This window comes from Harpia harpyja, chromosome 21, assembly GCF_026419915.1.
Source record: "Harpia harpyja isolate bHarHar1 chromosome 21, bHarHar1 primary haplotype, whole genome shotgun sequence".
In the NCBI taxonomy this organism is placed as follows: domain Eukaryota; kingdom Metazoa; phylum Chordata; class Aves; order Accipitriformes; family Accipitridae; genus Harpia; species Harpia harpyja.
In genome coordinates, this window is record NC_068960.1 from 21,281,973 (window position 1) to 21,295,517 (window position 13,545).

General features: G+C 48.3%; 1 long non-coding RNA gene across 1 annotated transcript; it reads left to right on the forward strand.

Annotated features, from left to right (window-relative positions):
• Positions 1-1,013: 1,013 nt before the first annotated feature.
• Positions 1,014-2,546, forward strand: LOC128134827 (uncharacterized). Its single transcript, XR_008232848.1, has 3 exons — positions 1,014-1,122; positions 1,671-1,801; positions 2,365-2,546. It is a non-coding gene; the product is annotated as an uncharacterized LOC128134827 (long non-coding RNA).
• Positions 2,547-13,545: the final 10,999 nt, after the last annotated feature.

Here is a 13,545-nt window from a genome sequence, read left to right on the forward strand (position 1 = left end):
GGAACTAAAGACTGATAAAAAGGAAACATCCTGCTCCAGAAGGCACCCGAAGATTGCCAAAGCAGCATGAACTAGGGGAAAAGCAAAGGCAGCAGGGGGAGATCACGACCACCGACTCCATTCAAGGCTGGAAGAACCTGCCCCCCACACCTGCAAGGAGCATGCACGCTAATTTACACAGCAAGCGAGGCTAACTGAAATATAACTGGCCAACAGTAGATGAGATGGTGACTACTAAGCGATGAATGTAAATTTAGGCGGGATTTTACTAAGCATGTAACAGAATAAATACATTGTTTTTCTTTGGTGTGGCCTGCCAGCTTTGTGGAGTCACCCCCCAGCACCCATCTCTGCGCAGACTTCAAATAAACAGATTTCTCGGCTCTGTGCGCATATCGCACGCCGGGTACCGACCCCCGCTCGTGGGACAACACACGTGCAAGTACAGTACCGACCCAGACACGAAACAGAGGGTGCCAGTTAACCCCCGGCGCCACGTACGCTGCACCTTCTGCCATCGCCTCCTCTCCACGAATCGCTTTCCAGTCTCTTCCACCTCATCCCAGCTCAGCTACCTGCACTCTGGCTCAGGGCTGGCGACCCTCGGGGCAGCAGCAGGAGCTGCTCTGACCCTGGTTGTGGGGTTGTTCCTGGGGCCGAGCGCTCGGGCCCAGGGCTGGTGAGCTGGGCCACGGCAGGGCCCACGGGTGATGAGGTCTCCAGGTCTCCCCCAGGCCCGTCCACGCCGGGAGACAACCTGCACCTGCAATTGCAAACCTGGTCCCGGCCTTGGCCCTGGTCCCCCCCTCGCCCCGGCTGCCCCACCCCATCTCTCCCCCATTTCTCCTCAGGCCACTCAGCCTCTGCCCCCTCCGGCCCCGCCCCAGGTCGGCAGTGACTGACAGGCCAACACCGGCTCCGCTGATTGGCTCAGCCGTGGCCAATGGCGCAGCTGTTGCCGGGCGGGCAGGGGCAGCCTGGGCCTCTCCTCACAGAGCTGCCCTGCGCCAGCTGCCCCCCGCCAGGGCAGCTGCTCCTCAGCCAGCCGGGACACTGGGCCTGCGGAGAGACGGCCTGCAAGAGGGGCCATTCCACCTGGAGCTGTTCTCTCAGCAGCGCAAGGTGTGTGCGCAGGTCTGCCCTCCCTCGGTCTGCTCGTGGGGTCTGGGCCCCCTCAGGGAGGGGACATGAGAGGACAGGAGGGGATCTGCTCTGGATTCGCTCTGGATCGGCAAGTCTTTCCCAAAAGGCGGTTCTGTCTGGGCTCCAGCCACAGCCCCGGGCGGGAGGAGCTGCGTGACGGGAGCCGCTGGCCTCGGCCAGGCCGGCACCCGGCAGGAGACAGGGCTCTGGCCCCGGTCGCACCGCCCGTGCTGAGCCCAGCACCCAGGGCCTTCCTCAGGCCTCACCTTCCCCCGGGGCTGAGGAGGAGAGACACCCTGTCCTGGCGTGGCCCAGGGCATCCTCCTGCGGCCAGAAGGAAGGACAGAGCCCCGTCCCTCTCCCCACAGGGGCTGACCACTGTCCTTCCCTTCTGTGCCTGGGGCTCCCCAGTGCTGGCAAGGCCCTGCGGGGCTTCAGGGCCGAGCAAATGCTGGGGCACCGAGGGCTCCTGGGGCAGCTTTGGGCATCTCCGAAGCCGAGGCGTGGCTGCCCCTTTGCTTCTGCAGATGCAGTTACCTTCTACCCGCTTCGTGGTCAAAACTGTTTCTTCGTCACGGCACGTGGACTGGACAGATGCCACCTCCCTGTTAGTCTGGGAGGACCTCAGGGCAACGAGGCGGTCGCAGCATGCACACAGGTAGGAGGGCAGCGGCAAGGAGCCCTGTCAAGGTTTTCCTGCTCTTTCAGATCTGAGCTCAGACGTTGGTGTGCATCCCAGCACCAAAGTCTGCTTTTTTTCCTCCAAGCTGCACAGCTTTTTGCCGGCAAGAGCGAGTTGGGCTGAGCTGGTCTTTGGGATAACTTGGCTCCTTCCATTTGCAATTGCACGCGTACGCTTTTCCTTTTTTCCACCAGTGTCTTCCTTTCACTCCCCTTCCCCCCAGGTTGCATTCTTTTTCAAAGGTAATTGTGATTTGAGTTTCCAGACAGATCATGGAGCAGGTAGGCACAGGATGTACGTATAGGCTGGTCTAGACCTTCAGAGCTGCTTTACCTTTAAAGGCTAGATAGATATGGGCTATGGGTAGAGTTTCTGTTTGCTAATTATTACTCCTTTTGGGGCCCTGTGACAATAAGTTTGTCTGCCTGCAGATCTGCTGCAGTTAAAACTACCACTGAAAGAGTTTTGATGATGGCTGCTGTTCCATGTGTTTTCATTTTGGGTACCCATTTCATAGAGCTAAAATTATTCCTTTGCAGGTAGGTGACAGGGATCTTCTTGCGCTGGTCTTTTTTTTCTGGGGCGCATCCTGATATCCTTTGTCATCCAGAGCTTTCCCCTTTGTTGCCAAGAAGAGTGATGGTCGTGATGTGGACCAAATCCTTTGAGTAACAATTTCTTCAAGTCTGATTATGAAGGTGCAAAGCCTCATTTTGAGAGTCCAAAGCCTTCTTTATAGGGTCCAAAGGCACATTTTCAGGCCCAAAGGCTTCTTTTCAGGCCCAAACCCTCATTTTTGAGCTTCCCAAGCCTGCTTTTTGGGGACCAAATCCTCCTTTTCATGGACCACAGGCTCATTTTTAGTACTCGGTCTGCAATTTTGAGGGCCCGAAGCCTCCTTTTGAGCATCCGAAGACCCCTTTTTAGGGTGCAAAGCCTTAGTTTTTGGTACCAAAGCATCCAACTGAGGGCCCAAAACCTAATTTCAGGGTTCAAAGCCTCATTTTCATTTCTAAAGCACTATTTTTAGGGCCCAAAGCCCCATTCTTAAGGCCCTGACCCTCCTTCCGAGAGTCCAAACCCCCCTTTCACAGCTCTAAGCCTCAACTGTAGTGCCCAAAGCCCTATATTTGGCACCAAGGCTGAGGCCAATCGTATGAAGTTTAACAAGGCCAAGTGCCGGGTCCTGCACTTCGGTCACGGCAACCCCATGCAGCGCTACAGGCTTGGGGAAGAGTGGCTGGAAAGCTGCCCGGCAGAGAAAGACCTGGGGGTGCTGGTTGATAGCTGGCTGAATATGAGCCAGCAGTGTGCCCAGGTGGCCAAGAAGGCCAACGGCAGCCTGGCCTGTATCAGGAACAGTGTGGCCAGCAGGAGCAGGGAGGTGATTGTTCCCCTGTACTCGGCACTGGTGAGGCCGCACCTCGAGTCCTGTGTTCAGTTTTGGGCCCCTCACTACAGGAAAGACATTGAGCTGCTTGAGCGTGTCCAGAGGAGAGCAACCAAGTTGGTGAGGGGCCTGGAGCACAAGTCTTATGAGGAGCGGCTGAGGGATCTGGGGTTGTTCAGTCTAGAAAAGAGGAGGCTGAGGGGAGACCTTATCGCTCTCTACAACTACCTGAAAGGGGGTTGTAGTGAGGTGGGTGTTGGTCTCTTCTGTCAGGTGGCTGGAGATAGGACGAGAGGAAATGGCCTCAAGTTGAGGCAAGGGAGATTTAGGTTAGATATTAGGAAAAATTTTTTTACTGAGAGGGTTGTCAAACATTGGAATAGGCTGCCCAGGGAAGTGGTTGAGTCACCATCCCTGGAGGTATTCAAAAAGCAAGTGGACAGGGTACTCCAGGGCATGGTTTAGGGGGCATGGTTAATGGTTGGACGTGATGATCTTGAAGGTCTTTTCCAACCGAAATGATTCTATGATTCTATGATTTCTGGGGGCCATAGAGGAGCCAATAGGTTCCCCGCATTGTCAGAGTCCAAAGCATGTTTGTGGCATCTCTGCCATCCTTTGCAGGAACAAGGCCTGCTTTTGAGGGCTGAAATCCTCATTTGGAGGGTCCAAACCTGTCTTTCATTACCCATAGCCTTTTTTTAGGAGCCACAGTTTCATTTTTAGGATTTTGTGGTGTTTATGTCACTGCTGATAGGGCAGGCCCGGGAACCTGGCTTGTGCGGGTGCTCGCGATGTCATTTGTGCCCCAATTCCTCTGCCAGAGGGGGCAGAGGCTGAGCAGCCTGAGGAGAAACAGGTGAGAGATGGGCTGGGGGCAGCTAGGGCAAGGGAGGGAGCAGGGCCAGGGCCAGGACCAGGGGTGCTGCAGGCACAGGAGCAGCTCTCTCATTTTTAGAGCACAGCATCACTTTTAGGATCCAGCCAGTCATTTTAGGGTCCAAGCCACATCTTGAGGGTCCAAACCCTAATTTTTATGCTCCAAATCCTTCTTTTAGGGCCCAAAGCCTCATTTTTAGCATCCAAAACTTTGATTCTAGTGTTGAAAGCCTCCTTTTTAGGGTCCAAACCCTTGCTCTTTGGGCCCAGGGACTCATTTTGAGGGTCCAGGGACTCATTTTGAGGGTTTTAATCACTCTTTTAGGCTAGTATGCCTCATTTTGAGGTTTCAAACCTTCATTTTTAGGACTGAACGCCACTTTTTAGAGTTCACAACTTCATTTATAAAGCCCAAGTACACACTTTTACGTCCCCAAGCCTCATTTTGACTGTCCAAAGCCGCTTTTTCAGGGAACAAAGGCTCATTTTTAGGATCCAGTCTGCAACCAGGAGAGCCCAAGGCCTCATTTTGAGGGTCCAAATACTCAATTGGAGGGCCCAAAGCCTCATTTTAGAGGCCAAGCTGCTTGTTTAGGGTATAAAGCGTCACTTGTTTAATGTACAACCCCTCATTTGGAGCCTCCAAAGACCCATTTCTAGGGTGCAAAGCCTTCGTTTTTGGTACCGAAGCATCTCTTGAGGGCACAAAACCTAATGCAGGGTTCAAAGCCTCAATTTCATTTCCAAAGCCCCATTCTTTGGGCCCAAACCCTCCATTGGAGGGTCCAAAGTCTCCTTCTGAGGGTCCAAAGGCCTCTTTTACAGCTGAGGGCCTCCCCTGGAGTGACCCAAGCCCTATCTTTGGGACTGAAACCTCATTTCTTGGGGCCCTATCGGGACCAATAGGTTCCCCTCCTTTACAGAGCCCAAAAGGTCATGTGTAGCGTCTCCCCCATCAGTTTTAGTGCCCAAAGCCTCATTTGGAGGGCCAAAATCCTCATTGTTCTGGTCCAAACCTTTTGGTCTTTCATTACCCATAGCCTTTTTTTAGGCCCCACAGTTTCACTTGGGGGGTTTAAACCCTCAGTTTTAGGGCAGAAAGCCTCTTCTCAGGGTCCAAAGCTCCATGCTCCAGGTGCAACATGCAGCAAGGTAGACCTTTCCTTGCTAGTCCAAGAGGTTATTAGCATTTAAGCTAAATGCATGCTTGAGAATGGTTTTGCCGTGTTTTCACATACTCACTTTGAGCAGGCTTACGGGCAACCCTTTGTATAGATTTCTGTGCTGAGTGGAAGGTTTGAGTCCAAACCTTTTGGTCAGAATGCCTTGAAATTGGGAGTGTGAGAGCTAGTCAGCATCTTCTCTTCTAACCTGCCCTTAGGTGAAGCTGTATTCTTCCCAGGTAAAGCCATTACACGTAAAATAGATGAATGCCTTTGATGTTTGCCTACATGTTGAAATTATTACACATCTGTGTTGAAGTGAAATGCCTGTTCTGGGGTGGGGGGAAATGGAAAAGTACCACGGCACGTGCTTCTTACACAAACTAGAATGTAATATGGTAGATAAAATGCTGACCTGCATTGTAAAAAAGGTAGTAACTTGACCCTAATGATCTCCAGGTTAAGGCTCTACATAAGAAGGGTCTCTGTGTTTGTGCTCCTGCAGGTTCTGATGATTCTGACTGAAACTAGCAGATGGTGTTAAGACAGGGAATGAGATCTGTAATCTCCCTGAGAGCTGATTGGTCAGCCGTCCTCTTACTTTGGACATTTGGCCAGCGAGTTTGGCAGAATGAATCCTAAGTTTGTATCTCTTGCAGTTTGGTTTTTTTGCCTGTGAAGAGATTTTTTTTTTTTTTTTTTTTCCTGAAGTGAAATGTTGGCTGCCTCTCTCTCTATTAGTACTACATGGATCTGGCTTGTGTTTTGTTAAGAGCTGCCATTCTCTTGTCAAACTAAATTCTTTACTCTTTCCTCCCATTGTGCATCAGGAGGCAAGATGTGCCTGCATGTTCTCAGGTTATCCTTCAATGTGTGGGTGTTTTTCTGTGTCTTCTCTGCCCTTCATATTGCACTGAAAAAGTCATTAAGAGCTGAGAATGCATTGCGGTAGAAAAAGTTGAGGCCCTCTTCCTGCAAAGTGCAGTGTACAAGATCAGTTCACTCCAGTGGGGTCCTGAGTAGGTTCCCTGAACTCTCTCAAAGCAAAACGAGGATTTTGAATGATTTTATTTCAATATTAAAAATGATTATTAATGCATATTCAAGTATTATACACCATATTTTAAACAGCTTGCGGTAAAATGGATGTTCTGGATTTGGGGATTTTTTGTAATGAATCTTCTTGACAATTGTTGTCAACACTATTTTCAGCACAAATCCAAAGCATAGCCCCGTACAAACTAACATGAAGAAATGTAACTACCCCAGCCAGAACAAGGACAGTAAGGCAGTTTAGATTTCATAGAATTGGCAAGAGTGCTTGAGCAGTTCAATGTTATGTTGAGGGACGGTAGTTATAATGTCATCAGAAAAAAGTGAAGACAAAGAAGATGAAGACAGCAAAGACGCTCAAAACCGTTATAGCCTTTGGCAGCAGCAATGTGTCATTTACAGTTTATATGAACAGTTTTCCTTCAATGTATTGTTCCTTTCAAAGAGTTACAGGTGACGTTTTACTATTTTCCTATCGGAATTTAGGGATTTTTAAACATAAAGCTCTCCACTGAGATGTAAAAAAAGTGACCGATGTGTCCTGGAAAGAAGTGCAGTTACATAGACTGGCTAGTTTTAGTCTTGTAGTTTACAGTTCTACATAAAACACAGGTGTGTTTTTTCACTTGGGCTGTGCCATGGTAAGAAAACCCCACAGACAAAGACAAAAACCCACCCCTGGAACTTCCTCTGAAATTAGAGGTGGGTGAGACATATCATATTTTCTCCTTCTTCCGCTATCCTGCTTTCTCTTAAACTTGTTTGTATCACTATCATAAATTCCTTGCTTACTCTAGAGCCAGGAAAATGTAAGGTTTTTTTTTTTCTTTTTTTCAGGCCGGTCATCTCCTCTCAGGCAGACATAGCCATGAAGGTGTGCTCAGTCACAGAGGCAGAAGGACTAACAGGTGGGTGCGTGGTTAGTGATGGTTCTCCCTTTTGAACAGTACTGTCAGTCACATCAGGGAATAATGTGTTGGAGGGGATTCAGATTGGTGGTAATTACAGAATCATGATGTGATTATTACTGCAGTAGTCTGAGGGTATGAGAGGGACAAAGATTTGGGGAGGAGAGGGTAATTTTAATCAGCTGTGAGATTTTTTACAAGGCAGCTTTTGTGGGTCAGTGGTGATGATGCTGGAGGTGGTGGCTGAGATTCTGTAATGGATATTGTTTTGTTCTGGAACTGAATCCCAAATCACCCTCTGAGAGTCTTAGTCAGGCTACTGACTCTGGGAGCATACAGTTTGTTTTCTTAAAAGGCCAGGTAGTTGCAGGGAGAGCCTGTTTGGAAGTTTTAGTAGTTTGGGGACAGGGGCCAGTTGGGGGCTGGGGCCCTCGGGGGAGGGGGCTGTTTGTGCCCCTTGCCCTTGGGCTGGCGCTCACAGCTGGGAACGGGCTTTCCAAAATCCTGTTGGAAGGAGCCAGACATGGGACTTGTGGCCGAGGTGGGGGACAGGGAGCACGCCTGGACCAGCCGGCCTCAGGACCTGCAGCAAACTTGCCTTCAAATGGTCTCTCCCAGCAGGACAGTGCCCAGGATTCACTTTGGTTGTTGCTGTTCTCCTTCAGGAAGCGTGGTACGCACCAAGCACACCCAGAGCTGCGCCCGTGCCAGGAGAAGACTTGCAGTGCAGCCGGGGCTGATGGCGACAGTTGCCACCAGCTGTCCCACCAGCTCAGGAAGATGCAGGTAAGATGCCACAGAGGGGAGAGCAAGTGGTTGTCCCTTCTCTTGCAGGAACAGGATTTAACAGCAGAAGGGAGGCAGGCTGAAAGGGCTTTGGAGGTCCAGAAGTGCCTCAGGCAGCTGGAGCAGTCATGTGACAGCAGAGGAAGAAGAGAAGGAGATGCAGGTGACCCATCTGGGACCATGTTTCCGAGGTAACATCTGCCCCACAAACACAGAGAAAGACAGAGGCATTGGGAAGTCATGGAATGGGTGGGAGAGGTGCTTGGGTGAGAGGAGAGCACGGGGAGATGGGAGGCAGTGCTGGAGATGGAGGGGAAAAATCCAGGGTGTTGGAAGTGAGGATGCTTCTGCTGTGCAGAGGCCTTCTGTAAAAGCTCCGAGTTCATCTGCTGGCTTTGGTTTTCCCAGGCTGTGCTTTGCTGAGCCTCAAATGGGGCTCCTGTTCTCATCCAGATTTTTGCTCTGAAACCATTCAAGTGCTGAGGGCTGGGATTTTTCAAGAGCATCATATTTCTCTTTGGGCTTGCTGGGGAGGGATTGCAGTCATGCAAGACCTGTTGGGGAGCTCAGTCTTCTCTTGGGATGCTCCCTGTGGGACAGGAGGACAATTGCTTTGAGCTGCCTCTATTTCTGGAAGGATTACCTACATTTGCCTTCCACCTGAAATCCTGCTTAGTGCAACTTGTTGGGTTTTTTTTAAAAAAATGGGGGGAGGTGTGTGTGAACAGCTGAGTGCTAGTATACAGTGAATTCCCTTCCCTGCTGAGATTAAATGGTTTTAGGATTAAAAATAGCCGTTTTGTGTTACAAAAATTGGTGGTGATGGACTCCTGGCTGACAAAATCTCTTCCCAGCTTGCTTAAACATTAAACAGCCTTCACAGTGGCGTTCAGATGATCTCGTGTGAATTCTTGCAATTAATCACGGTTGTCTAAAGCATACTACTTAAGCATACTACTAAAGTGTTTTGGTTGTTAAGAACTAGGATGAGAAGTTCATAGAGACATGTTCTGTGTTGGGTTTCAATGAGTTCAAGCTCTTGTTGTGTCCGGTTGAGAGTTTCTGATGTTATTTTTCCCTCTTTCAGAGGGAGGTGAACATGCCCGTCTCGCCCTCCAGCAGCGAGGATGCCATGTCCGGGTTCGAGCCCATGCCACCCTCAAAGCTTGCGTCCTCGAGTTGAGCGTGGAGGGGCATCAGCCCGCGAAGGTTTGGTGTGTTGTAGCAGTCGGTGCTGTGAGGTCTGGTGGGTGGCAGTGGGTGGAAGCAGCTGTTGGGGGCTCCGTCATTTGCATAGCCCAGCCCCCCCCGCATGCTTCGGAATGTTGGGGTCCCTGTGGCAGTTTTTGAATGGTCCCTCCCAGTTGGGTCAACGGACCCAGCGCAGCCAGTAGATCCCGTCGGAGCTCCTCTGTGTGGCGTAAATCCCTCGGCATTTGGGCTTGAGAAGAGGTAAAGCTGGAATCTGCAGCTCTCCTTAGATGACGTTCAGGAGCTGTGGGCTGTGGGTGGGGACTGGCTCTCTGTCTCTGGTCCAGTGACTGGTGTCATTGCTCATAGGAAGAGCTTTCACAGGCGAATCTGCCATTTCCCTTCTTCTGGGGGTTACGGGAGCTGTTTTGGAGGTGAGGGAGATGTAAGTTCCCGGTCTTGAGCCAACCTGGATGGAGCAGAGGTGGACTGTGATTTGTCTGACCTCAACTGTGTATCTGTAATGCAGTTGTAATCGTCTCTGCCTGCACAACTGGCGTGAGGTCCTGTTTTATTTTGAAGGAGATATAGTGAATAAAATCAGTGAATCTAATGGGTGGTCTTTCTGAGCAAATATATAAGTATTTATTTCGGATAAGATGAACAGTCCCTTGAACTCACTGGTTATACTGACTTAACTCTGTGTTGCCTAAAAACGGGACCAAGTTTGGCTCGGCCATGGGTGTCTACCTTAGAGACATCCACGTTTAGTCAGATGAATCACACCCCAGTCTCCTGTGTTCCTCATCAGGTCTCTGGCAACTCTGCTGTTAGCCCTTATTGAAGCCAAGTCCAGTCTCTCATTGATTGATTGATTGATTTTAACAGAAAGGAAAGTCAGTCTTAGACATTTGGTTGCAGAAGAAAGTTTGTGTTTGAAGATCGTGCTTGGATCTTCGAGTAGGTCTAATTAGATGCCTTTTCCTCTTTGCTTCATCCCTGATAAGGTTAGGCACTCTCTGTTTGTCCTGTTTCTGAGGACCACTGCCCAAGGCGCCTAGCATTGCACAGGGAGATGCTGCATCTCATTTTGCACTGTGAGTTTTGTTAGTCATCAGGAATGAAGTACTTTTAGGAGATAAGCTAACTACATTGCACTCAAGTGAAAAAAGTGCTCTGTAACTCCCGAGAAATAATACTGGATTGTAATCAAAATACTTATATTTTGAGCAAAAGATGCTTAAAAAGTTAGGTAAAAATTATGAGCACGGTGCAATTTTTTTAGTTTGGATTTTTATATATTTTCGATTTAAAGTTTGAATGTAAACAAATCTGGTTGAATTGATGTGGAGAAGATGTTCAAATTGCCAAGTATTTCTTTCAAACAAGACTAAGCAAAGTAGCAGCTAGAGAGAGTGTTTTGGCTTTAAAGTGTTTTGTATTTGTGAACCCAAATCTCCAAGTTGCTGGGCTGCTGGACAGGGTGAGACCTGTGCCAGCCAATTCATCTTTTAGCTCCAAATGCCTTTTGATAGAGAAGCAGGTCTCCTGGGGATTGTGGGGACGTGCTCCTGCATGTGGGAAAGATGGCTGAGTTCCTGGCGTAAGAAGGGCACTGGGGTTTAGAGGCCAGAGTTGAGGCAGGTATGGCAGATGGCAACAGCTGTGATCTTCAGTGTGAAAAATTTATTCTTGTATATTCAAGCAGGTTTTTTTCTCTCCTGTGCTAATCCAGTGTGGAGTATGAGCCAATAAAGAGAAACCGACGCTGTACACGCTGGAAACACTTAAGTATTTGTTTTAAAATATGTGTGAGGTCAAGCTAGCACATGCTTTGCAATTTGTGTATTTACTGCAGCAAATTTTCTGCTCTTCCTGGCTGTCTTCCGTGGTTTTCAGCCTGCTTCACCTCCGCAGAAAGAGATACCGTGCGTATGCAAGAGGCCGTTATGCGTCTTCCCTTAGGAGATGTTTTTTTGTGCTCTGCTCTTGAATTACGATCTGAATTATTTATGCCAACGTTTCCAATAGCTTTTGGATTCCCTGGTTAAAGTATTCTGCACCTACCCCAGCTACATGTTACAATGCACAACTCCCACCAGCCATCAGTTTTTATTTCATGTCATTTTTCATGAAGTAACACACATTGCAGCCAGAATCCTGTGTTGCTGTTGCATGGTTTTCTTTACAGTAGTTTTCCAGCTGTATTCCTCCTCCCCATGATAAAGAGTGTTGCCAAGTATTTCTTGTTATCTTAGAACACACATGGTAAGGATGGTTGCTGGATGTCTCATCCTTTTTAAGGCTGTGAAGACATGCTCTGACAAGGCCTTTTCCCAGTCCCAGGTATTCAGGGATGCAAGCTGTGCCTATCCCCATCAGCTCTGTGAAGGATTTAAGAGAGATTGTGGGCCTGAAGGTTGAACGATGCTTCTGTGTCAGAAGCTGAATTTCAGCAAGCAAAAGCAACTTCCCCGACTCTTGAAGTTGTGTGTCCTTTTAATGCTGCAAAATGTCAATAATGATCCTTGCGTACATCTTTCTCAATGAAATGTACAGTGGATGTCTTCTCCTTCAGCTAGCCTGGAGCTTAAAAACCAGCTTAAAAATACTGGACAGGGTAATTTTTGGTGGACATGGCCTGAGCCTGCTTGGAAGAAAATTGGTCTGGTTACACAAGTCTTTATGTAAGGCCCAAAGAGAGCCTAAGGTTTTGAGTGCCCTAGAATGCTCTTTCCAAGTAGGTTAACAGGCACATAGACACCCTGTAATGGCATCAGGACTCCCCAGGACATCTTCAGGGCAGCTATATTTTATGTAAGCCACTGTTTTCATGCAACCTCAGCTAGCGTTGTGCTGCTCTTTGCAGGATCGGGTGAGCGGTGTTGTCTTTGGCTGTGTGGGCTTAAATGTGTTTCTAACGCGCGTGTCAAATAATTGCCTGTTAAACAGACTGCCAGTGTGGCTGAAGCCAGTGCTTCCGAAGAAGGTGAAATAAGAGCTTTGAAGATAGGGTCCTGCTGTGAATAGGATCCAGTCAAGTAAGTGTTGATTATGTCCAGTCTGATCTTTGCAGATTGTGGAAAAATTGCAGAGATGTTTGTTTTAACAAGAGAGACACATGCCTACCTTTTTGTTTTTTTCCCCCAAACCTTTTAGTTACCTGAAGAAACCCTTGGGTCCACCTCTGCCATCATCTGCTTGCTTTCGTTGCGGAAAACGTGGCCACTACATAAAGAACCGCCCGACAAATGGGGTACGATTTTGGGGGACTTGTGGTGTTACTTAGTTTTTAACTGTTTTACCTTGGCAGTTACGTAACAAATACATGAATACTCATATTAAGACTTGTTTCTGTTGGGGTGAAATGCAGAGGTTATATGGCACTGTTGCAAAGCCCTTCAAAATTCCAGGGGAAGCTGGAATTACAAATGTGCAATTTTCTTTTTTCTAGGTCGTAGACATTCAATATATCCATAGGTGTTTCTCGGTGAACTCTCATGCATGTTTTTATATCTTTCAGTATTAGTGGAAATGTTTCTGTTTTCCACTCTTTTTAATGACAGTTCACAGTTTTTATAGTTTTGTACAAAAGCAAGACATTTCTCTTTGCCCCATCTCTTGAATATTTGCGTGTTTTAATTACACTAAGTCCCTGGTTGAGGATTGATGCCACTTAACCTTAGTCACTGAAGGTATATGCGTGAGGTCCGAGTTCAACCTTCATGTGTATAGACAGTGAATGCAGGTATCTGCAGTGAGTGATTCAGAGCACTGAATTAGTGTCTCTGAACTGCGCTGTGGAGGAGGAGCAGCGGGTTTGTGTCTCTTCTCTGAGTGGATGGTGAGCTAAGGGATATGGTGAGCTTAAGGAACCTGAAGTTAAGCCAAAGGATGTCGCTTGAGTTGAAAAACCCTGCTCAAGCCTTTGGAACATCGTGGCTCTATTTGTTTAGGAAAAGAAGTATTTCAGTTGAGCATCCCTTACGCTAGGTAAAAGGAGAGGGTTAAAGGCTTTTGCTGCTTAAAATAATCACTGGAAAGTCATTTTAAGTGTGGGTCTTGAGGTACATCTGCATTTCTTTTCTGAAGAGGACACAAATTTTGAGTCTGTTGCCAGAATGAAAAAGAGCACAGGAATTTCAAGGAGTTTCGTGCTAGAGGTACCTGATACAAAGGGTGCTATGCTGACAAACACTGGAAACTCTGCAACACCAACTATGAAAGCACAAGTATGGAATTAAGTGGACTGACCAAAAAGCGAAGGAGAGAAACCACGCCTAAATATCTGAGTGGCAATGCAACTGAGTTGGCTGTTGACGCGGACGTCACGGACACTGCACACAATCA